We start from the raw sequence: 22273 nt of genomic DNA on the forward strand, positions 1-22273 counted from the left end.
AAGCACGTTTAATCATTTGTTGTCCAATAACTTACTATATAAATATCAATCAAATTTTATCCCAGGCCATTCAACCGTTCACCAGCTAATAAGAAATTTATCATAAAATGACGATGACTCTCGAAGAAAGAAATATATATTTTTTTGTTTTTTTTTTTGTGATGTATCTAATGCTTTTGTCCGAGATTGGTACACATGTTTCATGGTGTAAGCGACAATTTGATGAACTGGTTTAAAAGCTACCTATCGAATAGAGCGCAAATTGTTTTAGTTTTCAAAACCAATCCTTTGAATTCGTTTCGTCTCATAAACACTTCGGTATTACAGTTGACGGGACATTTTCAACATATTTAGACAATATTATGTATTTAGGCTAGCAAAAAAATATCCATTCTTAGAAAACTTAAATATGCATATTCTATGAAGAAATTATATAGCTAAAATGTATCTAATTTTCATTCGTCCAGTCATGGAATACGCTTCAGAAGTTTGGGACGGGTGTGGTCTTAATGCTAGTAATAGTTTGGAAAAATTGCAACTTGAAGCTGAGCGTACTGTAACAGGATTACCTATTTTTACCAGCAGGAAATCGATTTACTATGAAACAGATTGGGTATTACTTGAGGATAGAAGACGATTCAAACGTCTTAACATGTTACAATATATCCATTACCATCTGTGTCCATAATACTTAAGCGATCTTATTACACCCCCCTTAATAACCAGATTTCGTATAATTTACGCATCAGTGCGGATTACATCACACCAACCTTCAGATTAACTAATACCGAAAGGTCATTTTTCTATTCAACATTAAGAGGCTGGGGAATCAGCTAAATTTAGACAAGAAATGCAAGAAACATACGCATTTTCAAAAGAATCATTAAAAGACAACGGGAAAAACGCCCTGAGTACTTCAATTTTGGTGAAAGGAAAGTTAATGTTATATACATACCAGGCTAAGAAACGTGTAGTTCTCTAAATGCTGATTTATTTCGTGTACATGTATATTGTGTCATCCCCTTCTTGTAGTTGTGGACATCCTTTCGAAAATTCCATCCACTATTTTACGTAATGCAATTTGTATAATGAATATAGAAATTTCTGTTGGCTGGTGACGAAAGTCTTACACATAATTAGAAATTAGGGAATGCATATTGCATTTCGGTTCTAGTGAAAACAGTATATCCGTTCTGTATGCAATTTTAAGGTTACGCGTTTACAGTAATTTTTAACGATTTTGGTGACAATTTCGTGTCAGAATCCGATTTAAGTATCATAATGTGCCGTTTTACGTATCATATGTTGATATATGATCAATCCTACTTTGGTTAACTGTTTAAGACCCTCACAAAATTTAAAAAAAAACTAAGCAATATTCGCAACATAGTATTGAACACCGTACGCAACGTCCATGTTTTATTTTTTGGTTCACCAATTTCACTACACAGCATTTGCTTCTGCTTATCATACGATTGAACCAAATATTTTTACATATATGTCTATAAAGATTTAAAATAACAACATCTTAAATATTATTCGTCGACACAAAATAGATGATTAATCTTTAATTTCCTGTAAAATTGATAAAAATTGTATAAATCATAATAAAATGTGCTCACTTCCATGATAATATGCATAGGGCAGTGTTGTCTTTTTTATTTTCTGGCAAACTGTTTATTAAAATCTATGAAACTTACTTCATATCCTTTGTAAATGGAGGTAATTTTGATAGACACCCTTGCATTATTTATAAAAGTTTCTGTTTTGCTATAATTGATAAAGAAGTACGGAAAGTGATGAAAAGCTTCTAAGTAGTTGTTCACAATCCTTAACGTCATCAATTCACGATCAAGCTGTAGTACTTGACTGATAGAGTTGATCTGTTCATGTTTATTTCTCTTGTTTGACAATGACAGGGATGATTCTTGCGACCCAAACGATGAAATTCATGTTGAAATTTGACCTCGGACCCTTCCGAATACCCAGCCCTGGCACTACTTCATTAAAACTCGTTTCACTATGAAAAACATATATAACAAATTTAAACAAAAATATTGAGTGCAACAAATAATTGAATAAAACGCGAATTACACATCACTTACAACTAGTATAAATATAACAAGTATTTTAAGTAAATGTATAGTTTCCTCATTGCACTTTTGAATCGTTTACTTGTTCATAATTAGATTTACAAGGAAAATATCATATTTTTAAGAATAGTCGAAGTAAATTTACTTTTTGGGATTTCCAAAACAAATTTTTATTAAAATATTTTGTATGACATTGCATGCATATACAATAAAATTAACGTGAGAAATGCTACCTATACATAAACAAATATAGACTTGGAATTTCCACGAAGTTTTGGTATACAAAAGGACTTCAAAAATTTGTTGGACAATTCATATTATGCATTTCATTCTTCTGTACTGTTGTGTGTTGGACAGAACTGTTGACAATACTTAACGAAGTGTCTATATTTGCAATACTGATGACATTAAAAGGTTCGCATTTGATAATATTTTATTTTAATTCTATCATTTATGTTAGCTTGTTTGCCGTTCTAAGTATCATATGTTATGATTCCAATTTTTTCGTGTGTTTTGATTGGTTGTAGTAGCTATCATAAACAAACGGGGTTCCGACAAAAAATACGAATCGATGAAATGCATGAAGCGAATACTTCTGAAACTTTTAATGTGACATCGCCAAAGACATCAATTTTTAACCGTTATCTACATTAAATGAAATCGACAATCGTGTCATAGATTATTCTGCCACCAAAATCACTGGAAAGCAAACATCAAAGTATATGAAAATCCGGGTTTGAAAGTATGTCAAACAATTATAGGCAACAAAAGCTTCTGAGATTTGGATGTACTGATGAGGTTTTGTTACAACAGCTGTACGGCAGATAGTTATCTAATGGTTCGACAAAAATGTTCTGTGGTATTGTTAATTGCAGATATTTTCATACATTTATTTGATAAAATACCGGGTATACAAATATACGCAGTATACTTTTTTTTATTATTTTATACCAGTGACTGACATACAAATTTATAAAACAAAATTTGCCGCACGTTCATGATGAAATATTATGCTTAACATGCTATTTTATAAAAAAAGGAAACATTGAGAATTAAATGCGTTATTCTTCTTTTTGCAGTAAATAATGTTATCAGTGCCGTTAAAGAACTAGTGTATGCTGACCTTGGAGGCAATGTTACTCTCCCATGTTATTTCAGGGATAACTCAGTGACCTGGCATGGAATCGGAGGTTTCCAGTATTCACAGGGAACGGTGATATTGTCAAGTCTACCCCCAAATTTAAGCAAACGACTTCTCATTCTTGAAGAAGATGGGTTTTATCTGCAAATCAAAAATGTTAAACAAACAGACGAAGGAAAATATACGTGCACCGGTCAAAATGGTAATCATTCCGTATCTTTAGTTTTCAAAGGTAAGAAAATACTAAACTGTTGATACACTGTCCTCGTCTAAGATACTTATGTAAACATGTACTAAGATATTTTTTATTAAGTATCAGTCTTTATAAAAATCAGACAGGAGGTGATTCATGAATATTAAAAACCCACGGAAATTACTCTTATTTCTAATTCAGAAACAGTAAAAGACCACATAACAATTCATTGTTTTTCATTTGGTTTGTTGCATTTTTGAGATAAAATTATATAAATTGTGTAGTATGAAAGTAGCTTTTTGAGAGAGTCATTGTTCTTGATTTGGTTTAATTTGGTTGATTTTAGTGGGATATGAATGTAAGGTTTTCTAAAAAATAAAGATATGAATAAAAGACTATCATTACGTAAAAAATATTGCATACGTAGACCGAAAAGCTTAACTTGTTCTGTGAGTTTTTCTTCACCTTGGATCACCAAGCTCTACTATAGGCAGTTTCTGGAATTTATATTTAAGTATCTATCACTCAAGCAAATACTAATTGCAAACCTGGGTTAAAACATATCAATCCTTATAGTGACATTCATCTAACAAACAGATATTCTTTGTTCGTTATTTCCCATCGATACAAAAAGCAGTCACCTTGGTTTTGCTTCCAATGTTCTTGAAATTTTGTTTACATATGAGCTTCATGCATATTCAAAAAGAATTATTACTGACCATTAAACGTGAATAGAAATCCATCATTAACCTTTCAACTAAAAATCAAGAAAATGACTGGAGAAGGTGTACCCGCTTAGATAACGACTGGAGCAAGTGTACCAGCTCAGATAAAGACTACTGGAGAGGATGTACCACCTGATATAACAACCGGAAAAGGTGTAACAGCTTCGATAATGACTAGAGAAAGTGTACCAGCTCAGATAACGACTGGAGAAACTGTACCAGCTCATATAACGACTGAAGAAAGTGTACCAGCTTAGATAACGACTTCCAGAGTTACCAAATCGCCATTTATCTTTTCAAATATTATATATACATAACTCTTAATGTTAAAAAAACAATTGAAGTAAGTTAATAACATTACATTTCATATGCTTGATTTTGCAATCGAAAACATATTTGTCCAACAGACCCTTAGTCGATGAGCACACAAGCTCAATTTACACTTCCGCGAAGAATAATCCTTTGTTCTACCAAGCCCTACCTCGCGGAAATTTATGATTTCTCAGCGATTGAGGATTATTAATTTGAAAAACAAAAAAGTCGAGTTGAAATTTCAAGATTATTTTGAAGTGAAACAGCAAAATATTATAAGGAAATTTTAAATGTTTATATTTATTAGTTCCACCAACAGCAGTATATATTCAAAATGAATCTGAAGGTTGGTTTGTGACTGATGAAGACAAGAAAGTCAACATTACATGTGAAGCCGTTGGAGGCCAACCAGTACCATACCTTAACCTATATTGGAAAGGAGAAAAAATGACAACAGGAGTTGGACCATTCCTGACTTTCTCTTTAGAACCTAAACGTAAAGATGATTACACAAACTTGACATGTATAGCCAATCACACACACATGGAAGATGAGTTAATTTCCACGGCAATCTTAAAACTTAATTGTAAGTTATATGCTCACTGTCGCTTTACTGATCACCCCTTAAAATCTGTAGATCGAGTAACTGAAACCGAAACAATCAAGAATTGTCAAGGATAAGGAAATTTGAAAAATATTAAGCAAAAAAAAAAAAAAAAAAACAAAACAAAAAAAAAAAAAAAAAAAACAAAAAAAAAAACAAAAAAAAGAACAAAAACAAAAAAAAAAAAAAACAAATATAGACCAAATCAAACAAAGCAAATAATTAACTAGAAAATTTTTAACCAGTATTCAAAGCTTATCCTGAATTTATCATTACCGGATTGAAGAAGGGCCGAACTTGCAACTAGAACAGTGAACACTACTTTTTAAACAATATAACCGATCGTTACGATTTATGACCAAAAGACAAATTCTTCAGGAAACATCGGTAATAAAAGTGTAATAATCAAACGGACGGGCGCACTATTTATCCCGATTGGGTGTGTAAAAAGCTGTGACAGATTCAACAAGCACTGAAAGAAAATATCAAGAAAACCGATAATAAGTGAGCAACTTTATAAAGACTATATGTTTGACTCTGTAGAAAAAGTATGCTTTTTTCTGTAAACTGTTATCTATATATCTTATTTCAAACAAAGTTTATTACTTTGAATACATTCAGCAACTTTTTATAATGCAACAAGGTCCAATATTTCATATCTTTATATGTATTTCGTCACAGTGAGTCCTCTTTCATTGAGAATGAATGGCAAGCATGTTTTATATGAAGGCACTCAAACTAACTTTACCTGTCTGTCAGTTGGGAGTAGGCCACCTGTAGATATTAAATGGTTGGTGAATGACAATTTTGTGAATGCGTCCTCTGTAGAGGAAATTTTGTTGGAAGACGGTACATACGATGTCCGGTCTGTCTTGCAATTTGAGCCAGACCGCATACACAACAAAAGATTAATTACCTGCCGCACATTAACGAACAAGAACGACATAGAACGAACACGGGAAATGGAGGTGTATTGTAAGTTTGAAAAAAAAATGAGATCAATACTTTCAATTAAAATCTGCTATTTGGTTAAAGCGCGTTTAGCCATTGTCTTAACTGATGTTCATTTTATATATACAAACATATACTATATCTGTAACATTGATTCCGTCGTGTCTACAAGGCCTTTGATCTACAAACAAACGTTTATGCTGATCAAATCTCAAAACACTCAGTTAAAAAATCCCCAAACTTCAGAACTATTTTTTACGTTTAGTATTATTTAGTCAATGAATAATTATTAGTTTTAAAATTTAAAAAAAATGCGTTGAACCAAAATTTTACTTCATATTCAGTGATCAGATAGTAACTAAATACTTGTTTATATCTCTGCTTTGTTTTTTTTAATGATAACGTTTTAGGTTTAATTTGAATGAAAAGTCAACATACCGAATTATCAATAAAATATTGATTTCTTTATATAACATTTATTTTGCAGTGTATAATTAGACTAGATTCAGTGGGTTCTTTTTTACATACAGTTCTATAGGAGTTAACTATCAGTTCAGCATCTTAACCCATACTTGTAATTATAATAGCTATTTGAATAATTTTAAGGCATTTTTTCCAGTTCCACCAGTTTTGCATATTGAGTTAGAAGAAGATGACAATGAAAGGATTCTTCGATGCAAAGCTGATGGTAACCCTAAGATATATGAATTCATAGGTTGGCGTCATTAATCCCCTTTCAACGAGACTATACGGAATTTTGAAGGGGGTGGAAATGGTATTCTTGCGATTTCAAAAAGTAATGAAACATCTGTATACGAAGACAGCGGAACATATATCTGTTTTGCACAGAATGGTATAGCAGATAGTAAAGGAATAGTAATACAAAGGGGCTCAGTTGATCTAAAATACCAAGGTTTGTACTATTAATCAGCTTTATGGGATAATATTTAGTTATGCTCAATATATTGAAACGAATGTAATCAGTGTATTATGTATATAGTACATATAAAAGAGAGATCCATTTTTATGGACAAAAATGTACATCTAGTATTAATTTACACGTAAACATTTTTATACGCGTTTTTGCCATGTTCATTATTAATTAGCGTTTTTATACGACCGCAAAAAAATGTCGTCCTGCAAAAAGGGGTCAAAAAGGGGTAAAATAGTTGTCTATTTAAAATTGATGTAGATGATTTACGTCTCATTCAATTTTGACAATGTTTCTTATTAATTTCTGTTTTAAGAATATTTAACAGATTTACAATAGCGTTTAGCATTGTCAGTCTAGGGCAACACCCTGAAAATATATATATTTAAAAACAAAAATTTCGATCTGATTTTGAATTTTTAAAAATAGCTTTAAGCATTGTCAGTCTAGGGGAGGGCAACACCCTAAAAATATATGTATATATTTAAAAACAAAATTTCCGATCTGATTATGAAGTTTTTGAATTAGATTTTTCATGAAATCCCTACCTGCATTTAAAGAAAAAAAAATTCACATATCTCTTACAATTTTAATCCCTGCCTTTAAATGCGCTGTAAGAAGTATTCTTAGCAAATTTATTGTATAATTTACTATTTGTGGTATAATGAGGTACCAGGTGATCCATTAAAGCACCCTGAAGCAAAATTTTGTACTCAAATTGAATTTCAAAATATTTGTGCAATATTGTGTCCAAATGATTTGTAGTGTCCATAATGAACTGTAATTTCCTATGTTTAAGCGTGTCAAAAATATTGTGCCACACCTGCTCCAAGTAAACAGAGTTCAACTGTTCATGCTGCGATTGGCGAAGCTTTCTATTTGCATTGTTATGTCTTTTCTACGCAGTACCAATCATTAACATCCCAGCTATTTCGTTGTCCCTCTATAAACCTCTCATACAAGCTTTACTTTTTGAAATAGTAGTCAAACATACCATTTACTTTCTTTTGTACTTGCTATATCTTCATCAAAGCTGTTCCAAAAGAATAAAAATATTAAATTTTGAGATTATATAAGCCTTACAAAATTATTTTTGTATATAAAGTGCATTACCACGAATGCTTGATAAAGTAATAAGGAATCAATGAAAACTCGGATAATCCTACACACAAACATGATACGTTCGACAAGGAGGAAATCCTAGCTTACCACAAGTCCTTTATGACCCCTTGGAATTATTCTTCAAGTAAGAAGTCTTACGACTTAGTTTTATTGGGTTCCCAAACTACATAGAATGCATTCAAACATTATATACTCACTTACCCCACAGTGAATTGGAAACCCATCCAAAAGAAATTCCACGAAATTGTTAATGGCAAAAATGACAATTCTTGCAAATTTGTTGTTTTAAGCTACGATTACACATATTTAACCACTGCAGAGTAAAAAGGCAAGAGCTGCTGTATCGAGCAATAGGTGATCGGCATGATTAAGTTTCTCCTTTACAATTTATTTTTAAATTTTGGAGGGATTTTTTTTTGCAAGTTATCGGCATTCCAATGGACACTAACTGTGTCCCTTTCCTAGTCGATATTTTTCATATTTAGTAATCATTCTAATTCGTATGTCCCTTGGGATCCCTCAATTGAAATAAACCCTTTCTCTTTCTCTCCTCTATCTTTCTTTCTATTCATATGAATTTGAGTTTCTTAAAAATCTTGTGAAAGACAAGACGGCTAATGAAGCGAAATCCTTTAAATTTCACACATCGATGCATTGATGATGTTCTCTACAATAACAATCCAAAATTCTGGTTATTTATCTACCAGTACTAAATATTACTGACGCTGCTTCATTCGCGTCATTTTCAGACATTCACTTAGATTTCGACAGTAGTCAACATTTAACAAAGATATATCACAAATGAGACAGTTTTGATTTTTAAAATTATAAACTTTCCCTTCACGTGAAGAAATATACCAGCTTCCCCTTTCTCAGTTGTTAAATTATGCCATAGCTATAGCAGCCAATTTTCTTTATTCACAATTTTGCCTGAGAAACATGTTTCTGGACCAATGTTGTAAAAAATTATCTAATAAAAAGGTTTTATATCCGCTATCTAAATCTTATAAAAATACTCGAATTTTGTTTCTGACAAAATGGTTGATTTCCATAAGAAATTATTCCAAGTAGAAAGACTATTCAGGAAAAATAGACACACAAAATATAGAACTTAAGACAAACAAACGCGTACATAGAAACAAAAGTAAATGAGGAACTTTATTTAATGTTTTAATATTGGTTCTTTTCCCCATGTTAATCTATCCAGAGGAACTTCATCACCATATTGTAAGATCTGCATTATGGATTACTAATACCTGCATGATTAAAAACGATGAGAGTTAAAAATGGCTGCCGTCAACAGGACATGGTAGGTTGAAAAATATCCGTCGGAATTTTCGGGATTTAAGCTGGAAAACATGAATGCTACATAAAGAAACTTTCTGTAACATTAATACTAATGTAGATGTACATTACAATTGATATTCAGCTGATTTAGTGATTGTTTGATACACTAACTTTTTGAAGTGAACTCGATAGTGAGCTCGGACTCACAAACAACAACAACAATAACAAAAACATAAACAAACATGGACGCCCCCATACATGACCCGCCTTTCATTACACAGTCACAGCCCAACCCAACTTCGACTACTGGTTTCGATTCTCTTGATTCTACTGACCCTACAAATAACAAACGGCCTAGTCCAGAAAGTCCCGAAGGTTTGCCTGCAACAGAAAAGCAGACACAGCGACAAATCCGGAGACGCAACTCCTTTGGTGATATGACAGAGCTGAAACCACTTACAAAGAAGCAATTAGCCGCTCAGAAAAACCTCGCTGACAAAGTCCTAGAGATATTATCTAGTCCCGAGGTGCTTGACTCTATCATCCCTGTGTTAGCCAGTAAAATCGGCCAGTCATTATCAACCATGATTGAGCAACAAGTAAATGAACGGGTACAAGCAGAAACAAAATCACTGCGAGAAGAACTAGCGAAACAAAGCGCTGATATTAAACACAATGAGACTAAAATTTGCAAGCAGTTTATAGAAATCTCCCATCTTGAAAGGGTGACAAGGGAGAGTATTACTGCTGTCAAGGAGCGCGAAAGGGACATTGATGCTTTGTATCAGAAAATAGCTGACTTGGAATATAGATTGGAAAACCAAGAACAGTATTCCCGTAGAACAAGCCTCCGATTTCACAATGTACCCGTGCCCATTGGTGATGACGGAAAAATCGCACATCCAGTAAATACCGACCAACTCATATTAGATATATGCAACCAGAAAATGAAGCTGAACATCCAACTTCAGGACATAGGTCGGACACACGTCATCGGTAAAGTGCGCAATGGTAAATCGCAGGTGATTGTCAGATTCATATCCTATAGGACTAGGCATCTGGTGTACTCCAATAAAAAAGCACTGAAAAATGACTCTAACGGTACATTCATTTCTGAAAATTTGACGCAGTTCAGAACAAGTCTAGTCAAGAGGATTGCCAAGCTTAAAAATGACAATCAGATAGAGGCCTACTGGACCTTCGATGGCAGAATATTTGTCAAGCGTACAGAAGATAGTACAAAGCTTATTATAAACTGTCATGACGATATCTCCAACCTAGAGCGAATGATCCGGGAGCAACCACCGTCATAAAGTGTCTGGAATGATGACCAGAATAGTAATGATGGTGTAGAATAACTTAGTTATTATAAACAATAAATTTGTAGAAACTTAATAAACTTTTGCCAAATTAACAATTCGTAACTGTCAACCAAATACTTTCTTTGTCTGTGTACTCTTTATGTTATAATATTGGAACTGTGTATTGGGTTCTAAAATATCCACGTCAAAGTGAAACACGTGATCTTTCATTGTTATTGTTACCTGGTTATTGATACTCACCTGTTCCACCATAGGGTTTTTCCTGTTGCTAAATTTAGAATAGACCACTTACCTTGACTAGAAAATTTCACATGTGTGATTAAAGGATGTTCATTTTCTCATTGTTTTTCCTCGACAACTTCATAAATTCTCTGGACTTTATGATTAATTATAAAAACGATTTCAAGAGTTAAATCTTTTCCGGCGAATCAAAAAGTAGTTGATTTCGTTTTGGAATAATTTCATTAACCAGGTTTTATAATCTTAATACCAATATCTTGCTTGTAGACACTGTTAAAAAAACAGTAGTTATTTAATATATTGTATATAATAAGTACCAAGTGTATATCATTCATTTCTGCTATTTAAAATCAAAACAAATGCTGCTTGATGTGTATGAATGAAATATAATGTCATTTGAATTCAAAATATCATGGTATTGCATTCAAAATTACTCATGATACCCGACTAATTCATTTTGTTTGTGTTTTGTAGTTACTGTAGTCCGTGTTCAGAATTATTCTAAAATATATTTTATATTGTAGTTTATGTATTTTCCATCGTAATGTATTTTGTACTTTGTTTTGATTTTGGATTGCTGCTAGGCCTGAAGAACTGTAACACATGTCCTAGACCTCTGCTGTTGCAGTTCTGCGGATCTGTCAATCCTGACAAAACCATCCAATGGGTACGATGTGCATTGTGATGGATATATCTCTGCAATTATTTAGAATGATGTTTTATATCTAAATTTACTAAATACAAGTACATGTAGTTATACAAATTTTCAGCTTTTATGATTTACCATATTTTAATGCATTTCTGTGTTCGTGAAAATCTCTCAAAATGATCCCTAAATTCCCCAATGAAATGATATTTGTCTTTTACCTGTATATGTCTCCATATCTTGTGTTTTATATTGTTTCTCTTTGTACATTTTTATATCTGTTTATCTTTTCTCTTGGTGATGATGATTTGATACGGGTTACACTTTATAACCATGGCTGTACTGTGGTAACTTACCTTATATCTGTCCCTGTATTAGATGATGGGTAGTGACCTTAGTACTTACAGGGCAGCCATTGGTATATTCAACAACAGAAGATTTGTCAAATCTGGGCCACTAAAACCGTCAAAATCCACCTTCTTTGAATTGTTGTGTATTAATCTAAAATGTACATTTCTCGTCGTCAATCTGTCCATCCTGCAGTCAGTTAATCCTAATATTGACATTGTTTTTCTGCTTTTTGTACTCCATTTTATTTTGATCATCGGTAACATAGAGATGAACCCTGGTCCAGGATCATCTACTAGATCATCGGTCACCGACAACTCACTATCGATATGTAACATCAATATCCGAAGTATCAGAAACAAACTTAATTTCTTAAACTTGTTTTGTGAAGATTTTGATATTATTGCCATCACAGAAACACACTTAGATCCAAACATTAAGGACGAAGAAATCCATTTAGAATCATTTTCTAAATCCATTCATCGAAAAGATAGAAATGCGTTCGGTGGCGGTATCTTGATATTAACCAAGGAAAATATCCATGTAAAACGAATGAATATGTTGGAAAATGATGTTGATGAAACTATCTGGGTCGAAATTAGTGCAAAGGGTCAAAAATTTCTATTATGTAATGTTTATCGTCCACCAGGTACAGATTCGGAATTTTACACGCGCTTGAACCACTCGATAGGTACAAGTTACCTATACAGTCACGGTTTAGTGATCTGTGGAGATTTAAATACGGATTTACTTGTCAGAGAAAATAATAGACTTCTCGACACAATGAATCTGCTTAATCTCACTAATGTGATCAAGAAAGCAACAAGAGTAACTGACCAACGTAGATCTTTATTAGACCCTATACTTATTAGTGATACATTGTCGTACAGCTTTTCTGATGTTTTTGATGTTCCGAGATCAATATCGGACCACGATGCAGCTGTAGTATACCTACTGTGCCCACATAAAGAATCCGTAGCCTTTAAAAGACATATTTGGTTGTATGATAAAACGAATAAAGAAAAGTTTTCAGCTGATTTACAGGCTCTGGATTGGAATGCCCTCCTTCCCGACGGTACAGATGTAGATCAAATGACTGATATATTTACAGAAACATTTCTGGCCGTCGCGGGGAGGTCCATTCCAACTAGGGAAGTTACCATCAGACGAAATGACAAATCGTGGTTTAATAACGAATTAAGAAGGGAAATAAGAAAACGTGACCGTTTACGGAAAAGGGCATTAAAATCAAAAACCGACGATGACATTCTTAAGTACAAGAGGCAGAGAAATAGAGTTAATAATCTTAAAAAATCAGCAAAAGAAAAATTCGAAAGTAATTTGGACAATTTCATTTTAGAAAATGTTAACAACCCCAAAGCGTACTGGAAAATAATGAAAATGTTGATAAAGTCAAACAAAGGTTCCAACTCTATACCCCCACTTCAGAATATTATAAACGATCAGGATTTAAATGATATAGCATATGCAGATGACGAGAAGTGTGCATTACTAAATAAATATTTCTGTTCAATCACTAAATTGGATGAAGAAAATCATCAAGTCCCGGAATTTCAAAACCGAACAAATCATAAATTATCGGACGTACATATAGAAGAGTCTGAAATTATTGATATTATTAAGGTTCTAAAACCAAATAAAGCATCTGGACCCGATGTTATCAGTCATAAAATGCTTCAGCTGTGTCCTGATAAAATCGCTCTCCCATTGCAGAAAATTTTTAATAAATCTATTCAGCAATGCAAATTTCCTACTAGTTGGAAATTGGCAAATGTGACTGCTCTCTTCAAGAAGGGTGATACATCTTTACCATCCAATTATAGACCCATATCATTAATAAGTTGTGTTGGAAAAGTAATGGAAAGAATAATTTTCAAATATGTGTACAACCATCTTCACAGCAACAATCTCATCTACAAATATCAATCTGGTTTTCTTCCAAAACATTCGACTGTCCACCAACTACTTGAAATTTATAGTAACATCCTAAATTCACTTGAGAAAAAAGAAATTAACTGTTTTGTTTTTTGCGATTTTTCCAAAGCTTTTGATAAAGTCTGGCATGAAGGTCTTATGTGTAAGCTAGATTCGTATGGTATATCAGGAAATCTTGTTAACTGGTTTAAAAGTTATTTATTAGATAGACGTCAAAAGGTGATTCTAAACACATCATCCTCTAACAGCTGCTCTCTGTCGGCTGGAGTTCCTCAAGGCTCGGTCCTCGGTCCTCTCCTTTTTATAATATACATAAACGATATTGCAGGGAATTAGACATCTCTGTGCAGACTGTATGCAGATGACACTTCTTTCAGTTACTCTGACTCTGATAGAGAGCAGATATTGTCTGTTATCAGTCATGATTTGGTGGAACTGGACAAATGGTCAAACAAATGGCTTATGTCATTTAATCCGGACAAAACTGAGATTATGGTATTTTCAAACATCGAAAAGCCTGATTTTAATTTCTCCTTAAACGGTACAAGCGTTCCAATCACAGATTGTCACAAACATCTTGGTGTTACATTTAGTAGCAATGCTAAATGGAACGATCACATTGAAAACGTTGTAACTAGTGTTAAAAAACACTTGAATATCTTGCGAAAGCTAAAATACCAACTTAACCGTAATACATTAGAGAAATTATACTTAGTTTGCATTAGACCCATACTAGAAAATGCTCCTGAAGTCTGGGATAATTGTGGGATTTGTCTTTCGTCTAAATTAGAAAGACTTCAATTGGAAGCTGCTAGAATAGTGACAGGTTTACCTATCTTCACCAACTCAGAAAAACTCTACGGAGAAACTGGTTGGGAAAAATTAGAAGTGAGACGTAATAGGAGAAAGTTAAACATGATGTATAATATCGAACATAAAAATGCACCTGCATACCTATGCGATCTAATTCCACCTAAAATCCAGTCTCTTACAAATTACCCACTTAGAAATGGAAATGACATTATGCAGCCTTTTTGTAGACTATCTGTGACAAGCGAGTCGTTTTTCCTTCTACAATTAAAGAATGGAATAAACTCGATATCTGCACGAGAGAACTAGATTCAATTTCTAAGTTCAAGCCCGCTTTTAAAAGTAATACAAATATCTTGCAAGTTCCAAAGCATTTTTCTTTTGGTCAGCGGAAACTAAATATTATTCTGACCCAGCTAAGACATTCTGTATCTTCCTTAAAGCATGACTTGCACAGAATGAATATAGTGGATGCACCTTTTTGTAGATGCGGAAGAATGGAAGATGCTAATCACTTCTTTTTTCATTGTCCGTTATATGATGAAATAAGAGCACGCCTTTTAAACCACATTAACTGGATTCCTGATACTTTAACAATAGATGTTGAAATTCTTACACGTGGTAGTTTGGAATTAACATATGATCAAAACATAAGTTTATTGAAGCACGTTCTAGCCTTTATCAAAGATTCTGAGAGATTTTCTGTTGTCTAATAACTTGTAAGATATTACTTTGTGTACCCACTCTCCTACCACCATCATCACCATCATCATCACCACTACTTTTCTGTCAATTTTTTTTTTTTTATTTCTTTTCTATTTCTTTCTCTTTATTTTCTATCTTTAAATTTAACTGATTATTATAAGTATACACAGTTGATGCATGCTCAATGTCATTTTGTTATTGTATATTATATTGTATTTAGGAGAGAACCTCGTAAGTGTGATTCACTTTTGTTCAATCCCTTTTGTTTATATGCAAATAAAATATGTTTAAACTAAACTATGATTAAAAACAATATTTTCTAATTTTTGATTTTTCCAGACAGACCAAAGTTGACCTCGAATAATAAATTCATCTATCATTGGACTGCAGGCGAAGAAACAATTATTACACAAACATATATTAGTAATCCTGCACCTACGATGGAAGTATGGTATAAACAGTTACCATCAGGCGAATTAAAACCTCTTGATTCCCTGAATTATACCACCATTAGCACACCTGCTATAGTCCTAGATGTCAATCACGGTAAACATGTTCATGCGTATGGATTCATAAGTACTCTAAGCATCAAAGACGTGTCTTCCGTTGACCATACCATTTACATGTTTATTGTTGAGAATAAACAAGGGAATTTATTCTCCATAGTTCATCTCCCACAGAATGACCAAAGTAAGTCACATTTAGTTTTGTCTAAGTTATTTGAGGAATTCACTTAAGGTTAGGTTATAATGAGTCAAATTATGACACTATGCATCGAAGAGATAGGAAATAGTTTTAAACACGACAATGCAACAGTTTTACAAGTTAGGTTATTTCAATTGTAAAAATAATCAGGAAAAACAATAGTTGATTGACGAGTATGATTTTATCGCTTTTAAAAATAAACATTAATTTTCCGGAAACAGGTACAGGAAAAATTGAAGACGACACCGAATACATTGGACCAACAGCAATTGCCTTGATATCAGTTGGGTCTGTTTTGATACTTTTAATATTAGATTCTTCATTTTTAACATCAGACATAGGAAAATCAGTGAGTTATTAAAATTAACATAATTAAAATACCGCATGACATATGCTCAATTATTTGTCGCAATTTTACAATGACATAAGCATGAGAAGTTCTTTTTTGTCACCGCCAGTGCCAATTTACGTAATATAAAATCGCTTAACTGGGAAGGAACTTTTTTCTTTGTTCCTAATGCTTAATTTTGAATAACGACTCATAATGATGATAATTCGGATGAAGGTTTGAAAGTTCTAGATTTTACCAGTTTTAATAATTACTATTCTATAATATTTACTGAACGGATAGTGTCGTTGCTGTTAAGATACATGATGTGGATATCCTGTTTGATTTTGCAAACTATAGTAGTTGTTTACAGGATTTTACACCCATAACTCCGAGGATATGTATGGATACAAATAGGTTAGAAAGAGTAATCAAGGAAAACAAGATTATACACATGTAGCTGAAATCAAAAGAATGTAATCCAGGGACAAATATCAGACATGGAAAACAGACAAACACGACAAAGATCATAAAGTAACTAAAATAATACTTATTATAAAACATAAATGAGCAACTCAGACCCCACTAAAACTGGGAGCATGGACCAGGTGCACCGGTAGGGTAAGCGTCCTCCGCTTTTCTAGAAACACCCGCCGAGTTAAAAATCAAGTCGGGGTAGAGAAAAGGAAAACTATAACACGTTGAACAAATAAATTTTCATGGTACAGTTGGATACACCGTAACGATGCACGAGTTAATGATGACGACCATAAAACTTCTGTAATAATGACTTCAATCTTGTAGCAACATAACCCTGTTTCAGAAGCCTAATTGTAAGAAATCTAGCACGAAACAATAAGTCTGCGCAGTTACGGCAATCTCTTGCATAACGTATTGTTGTGATATGAAAACTCCATACGCAGGTGCTGAAGGGATGTTGCCAATTCTAAATGAAAAGTCATCACGTTTGTCGTAAAGTTTGGTAAATAGTTTTCCTTTACCATCGATCTCTAAGCGTAGATCAAGATATGGGGCTGACCTCACAGTGTTTGTAGTATCCTTTATCTCAAGTTCTTTGGGTTAAATGCGATATATCAAATCACCGAATCTAGGATTAATTCTAGAAAAGTTTAAGAAAATTGATTTAATATTTTGAAATAATTTAACAGATATAACAAACAGGGAACAATTGTTTCCTGTGTATATACAAGATTAATCATCCACTTTCAGAAAAGAGTATAAAGTATCAACAACGTTCTCAATTCAGGCACGGTAAGATTATACATGACTCAGTGTTCTCAATTCAGGCACGGTAAGATTATACATGACTCGGCGTTCTCAGTTTAGGAACGGTAAGATTATACATAACTCCGTGTTCTCCATTCAGGCATGGTAAGATTATGCACGACTCAGTTCAGGCACGGTAAGATTATACATGACTCAGCGTTCTCAGTTTAGACACGGTAAGATTATACATGACTGATCGTTCTCAGTTTAGACACGGCAAGATTATACAGGACTCAGTTCAGGCACGGTAAGATTATACATGGCTCAGTTCAGGCACGGTAAGATTATACATAACTCAGCGGTCTCAGTTCAGGCACGGTAATATTATTCATGATAGTCAATTCCAAATTGAGTTAATGCTTTTCGAGTTATCACGGCATGTAATGATTTTGTAATATTTTGTTTGCTCTTATGTCCTCATAAAAAGGACCCGAAAACTTGTTAATTGTCGGTACTATATAATAGTTACATGATATGAAAAAAACCAATTTGTTTCGTCATGTCGAACGATTACGAAACTTCATGATTTCAGAAATTGCGCCTAATAATATTTAACAACTATGTCCTGAAAATACTTAAGGCTATTAATGTTTTGAGAGCTACATTTGCCTTTGTCACCTCAGACCACAGTTATATTTTTCTACTGTCTGTCAATTCCTTATTCCGGTCACTCTTGTCTAATACTTAATCATTTGAAGAATCGTAATTCGTTGCTGCAGGAAAAAAAAACGTCTCCATTGTACTTACGACGATACAATTACCAGTGATATATACAATAAGGGCTCTCTGAGGGGGTGAATATCCAAAATTGTCAACCCGAACTAGGGTTATTTCCATGAGGGCTTAAAAGAATTCAAAAATAAAAGACGTCATTTAATTGTCTTAGAAAATGTCACACACAAATATTATTCAGTAAATACTTTAAACATCAAAAGACTATTTTGTTTTTTTTGTGTTATTTTAGGCAATAGTTCCATGGATTGTTGATGATGACTCAGAATTTTCGACCAGCTTAAATCCAATTGCAATTCAGTGTTTGACATTTTACTTTGACAATTGTTTTATTTATTTTGATTGAAATTTATCAAGTTGTGTTTTTTTATCAAAAATAAGCATTTTAACTAATACTGTTTCACAACAAACAATTCAGTTATATTTAACACAAAATTTTGTATTCATGCGATGTCTAATAACTTTTGTTGGCTATATATGAAGTTATCGTAAAAATAGAAATAAAATAGTAAATAAATTGAGCATCTTTTTTTGTTCGCATAATTTAAATTGCATTTTCTGTGAATAAAAGTCAATAAAGATACTTCACTAACTGAAATGCTTTAAGATTCTTTGATTGAATTGTTCACCATGTCAGATGTACATAAAAAACCGATCTCACCCGAATGTTCAAAAATGTTTTGCTCGTTTTAACAACATTTCATTCATTCAAAAGTTGAATATTTTATCAAATTGAGAATTTACGGTGATGTCTAGCATTGCGTTACAAGTGTTGATGTCCGCGAATATGTCGTGATAACTTCAATTATTCATTAAAGTCGTATTGCTATACAATATGTAATTTTAAAATTTACCAGGGGCGGACGCAGACTCTTTGAAAAGGAGGGGTGCTAGCCGGGGTTCCTAAAAAGGGGGTGGTGGGACATTATTTGCCATTTTCTTGGTCAATTTTACACATGAAAATGACAAGTTTTTCAATGATTAAAGGGGATGCCAACCCCTGCACCCCATCTGGATCCGCCACGGCATGAAGTTTGAAAAACTGATACTACACACACTAAAATAAATTTAAGCACTAACACACAAGGATTATTTGTTTACGTTGTTTATTACATGTATTAAAACGCTTTTCCATCATGTATGATACGACTCCACTGCAATTAAACAGTGCACAGAAACACGAAAGCAGTTAGAACCAGAGTGAACATTTTTTTCCTATTATATAAAAACAGACAAAAAATGAAATCTTGAAGAGCTAATACAATATCTCTGGAAAGTTATTCAGATGATTTCTGGAATACTTGTAATTGGTAATCTATTCTTATCAAAGCAGAACTGAGTGTTACACAGAGCGCAAGATGGGCGAAACCTCCTGATTTTCCACCACTTCCCCCGAGAAGAAAAATAAATGGTAAATATAACGCAACCTAACATACTCATCAACCATCTGATACTTTTATTTCAATTATGTCATTTATATCTATAAAGACGCCCACGTTGGATTTAAGACTTTTCCAGATGCTTTTTTATAAATCGTTGCAAAGAGAAAGAAGAATAATTAGCCCCCCCCCCCCCCCCCAAAAAAAAAAAAAAAAAAAAAATGAAAAAAATATAAACCAAACTAAGAGGAAACACTGCTTAGAAATACTATTTATTTACTTACTATAGATGCAATACGAGATTCCGGAAGGGAAAGGTATCTTACAGGTAAGAAATATTTCATGCTCGTATACTCTTCAAATTTTAAAATGATTAACGTTTAGTTTGTTGGAATATTCTTCCGTGTACCGAGTTGTTTCTGTGTTTTAACTATCAACATAGAGTAATAAGACTGACAATTCTTATTAATCCAACCACTGCGATGAAAGTATTTTTTTTAATCAGCAAAATTAAATCTAATTAATCTATTTAGATACGATCAATTGCCTGTCAAAATTTGAGCTAAAGGTAGACGCATTTATTTGAATCTATCATTCCTAAATGTTAATTAACATCCCGCTTTCAGAAGTTTATTTTAAAAGTCGACACATGTTTTATATACAATAACAATGCCAAATTTTTATTTTAACGCATGGATGAAAGGATAGATCGAGTTATCAGATTGCATAGAACAAAAAGCTATTATCATAAGGTGTTATCATAAATGTTTTTGAATATGAATAATTTGTGACTGATTTATGTTAAGATTTAGAGACGGAACATCAAACACAGACAAGTTTATCATTTAAATCTACCTTCTCAAGCTTTAGTACAGGTATGTTTTGGGTTATAAAATGTAGTCCCATTGTTGGAATGATACTATTTCTTTCTGGGTTACTTCTTTTCCAATGTTGTCATCATACCTCTTTGTTTTCATGAGGTTTACATAGTTCGTTTCTATGTCTAATTATTAATTCATTTGAGTTATTTACTACTTGTTTCCGCTTGTTGTTCATTTGGTATTCCCAGCTTCGTATATTATAACTTTTTTATACAAACATTTTGTTAATATGGGGCAGGTTTGACTTGTGAGAGGACCACACTATAAGCTGTCGATGATTATACAATTTATCTTGGTGTCATTTGTAGTGTAATTACAAAATTTCCGCATTGATAAAATCTATGCAGTAGTCAAAAGGAATAGTCAAATGGAAAGTCCGTTAAACGACTGGCAACATCAGGATAAAAATAAGAAAGTCGGAAACCACCGTAATGGTCCCGAATTGGTATAGGTATTTCAACATGAAATGTGGGTTTAACCAGGTTTTATAGCACGCTTAACCTCCCGCTTCGCATACGGTTCATTAATTCCGGTATAGTTGAACAGAAATTTGCAGCATAAAACTTGCGATCAGTGAAAATCAGTAATCTCAGTAGTCAAAGCAATACAAAAGATATGTCATATGTCATTGTAGACTTGTGTCAACTCGTCTGTTATATGTCAAAAGTGTAGACAAAACAAATCATGAAAAAGCCTTGATGTTACGTTCTGGAACAGCTATGTTTCCAACGTAAACAATGAATAAAGTTATGGCTCTTAGACACGGCTAGGGTTATTTTTTCACTTAAAATGGATTATTACAATTTTACTGCAGACTACTCAGTTTAATATTAATGAATGTTTTGTTTCTGGTGAAGAGGAATTGTTTAATTGTTATTTAAGTTGAAACTATTCATTTATTTGGGCCACACTAAATTCTGACCTCCCGAAGAGTATCACAACAATACGTAACTCCCTGTCAGATTGAAATTCGTTTCTCAATGTTTTCACGGCTTTACTTTAAATTCGTATCGAATACCATTTTTGAGGACTATGAAATGATAAAATCGTCATTCGAAAAATTATTTTAAGATTTATTTTTTTGTATAAGTTTGATTTTATTTTTGATTTTTATTACTTTCATCAGAACAAGAAAGACTACATAATTGCATTTTAGCTTAAATTTGTCTTCTATGTGGTAAACAAGACTTGTCTAATAATTGAGTAAACTTTTTTTCACTCATGTTTTCAAAACTACAAAAGCCAATCTAGATAGAAACAGTAAATACATTCTATTAATCATAATCTTAATTCTTCTGTCAAGATTAAAGAAACGTTTTATTTCTTCCAGATGAGTTACATGGTGAAGAAATTTTTGATTATGACTGTAAGTTTTTGAATAATTTGATTTTTGATTCAACAGAACTCTTTCGTATCACAAAATTTGTTTAGTTTTACCCAAAATAAAATGGATGCATCTTAAAATACATTTACAGTATTGGAATATTCACCCTTAGCAAAATATTGGACAGAATCGGCAACATGACATTTTTTTTCGGAGCATTGTTGAGGACGTGTTCTGAACTATTTTAAACC

At 32.9% G+C, this 22273-nt stretch overlaps 1 long non-coding RNA gene and 1 pseudogene across 2 annotated transcripts in view; one reads left to right on the top strand and one right to left on the bottom strand.

Moving 5' to 3' along the window:
• The first annotated feature begins 2418 nt into the window (after nucleotides 1–2418).
• The window catches only part of LOC148615412 (uncharacterized), a 34236-nt pseudogene continuing 14381 nt past the window's right edge, over nucleotides 2419–22273 (top strand). The window contains exons 1-12 of the transcript XR_015923923.1: nucleotides 2419–2507; nucleotides 3173–3466; nucleotides 4772–5050; nucleotides 5750–6043; nucleotides 6639–6932; nucleotides 15726–16076; nucleotides 16313–16440; nucleotides 17631–17691; nucleotides 19769–19849; nucleotides 20107–20145; nucleotides 20624–20692; nucleotides 22029–22064. The product of XR_015923923.1 is annotated as an uncharacterized LOC148615412 (transcript). The remainder of the gene's footprint in view (nucleotides 2508–3172; nucleotides 3467–4771; nucleotides 5051–5749; nucleotides 6044–6638; nucleotides 6933–15725; nucleotides 16077–16312; nucleotides 16441–17630; nucleotides 17692–19768; nucleotides 19850–20106; nucleotides 20146–20623; nucleotides 20693–22028; nucleotides 22065–22273) is intronic.
• On the bottom strand, nucleotides 6985–10663 carry LOC148615413 (uncharacterized). The gene is made up of 2 exons (XR_015923887.1): nucleotides 9329–10663; nucleotides 6985–7983 (listed from the first exon to the last, which is right to left on the bottom strand). It is a non-coding gene; the product is annotated as an uncharacterized LOC148615413 (long non-coding RNA).

This window comes from Perna viridis, chromosome 6, assembly GCF_037379345.1.
Source record: "Perna viridis isolate PV_CMFRI_1.1 ecotype Kerala chromosome 6, ASM3737934v1, whole genome shotgun sequence".
NCBI classification, from domain to species: domain Eukaryota; kingdom Metazoa; phylum Mollusca; class Bivalvia; order Mytilida; family Mytilidae; genus Perna; species Perna viridis.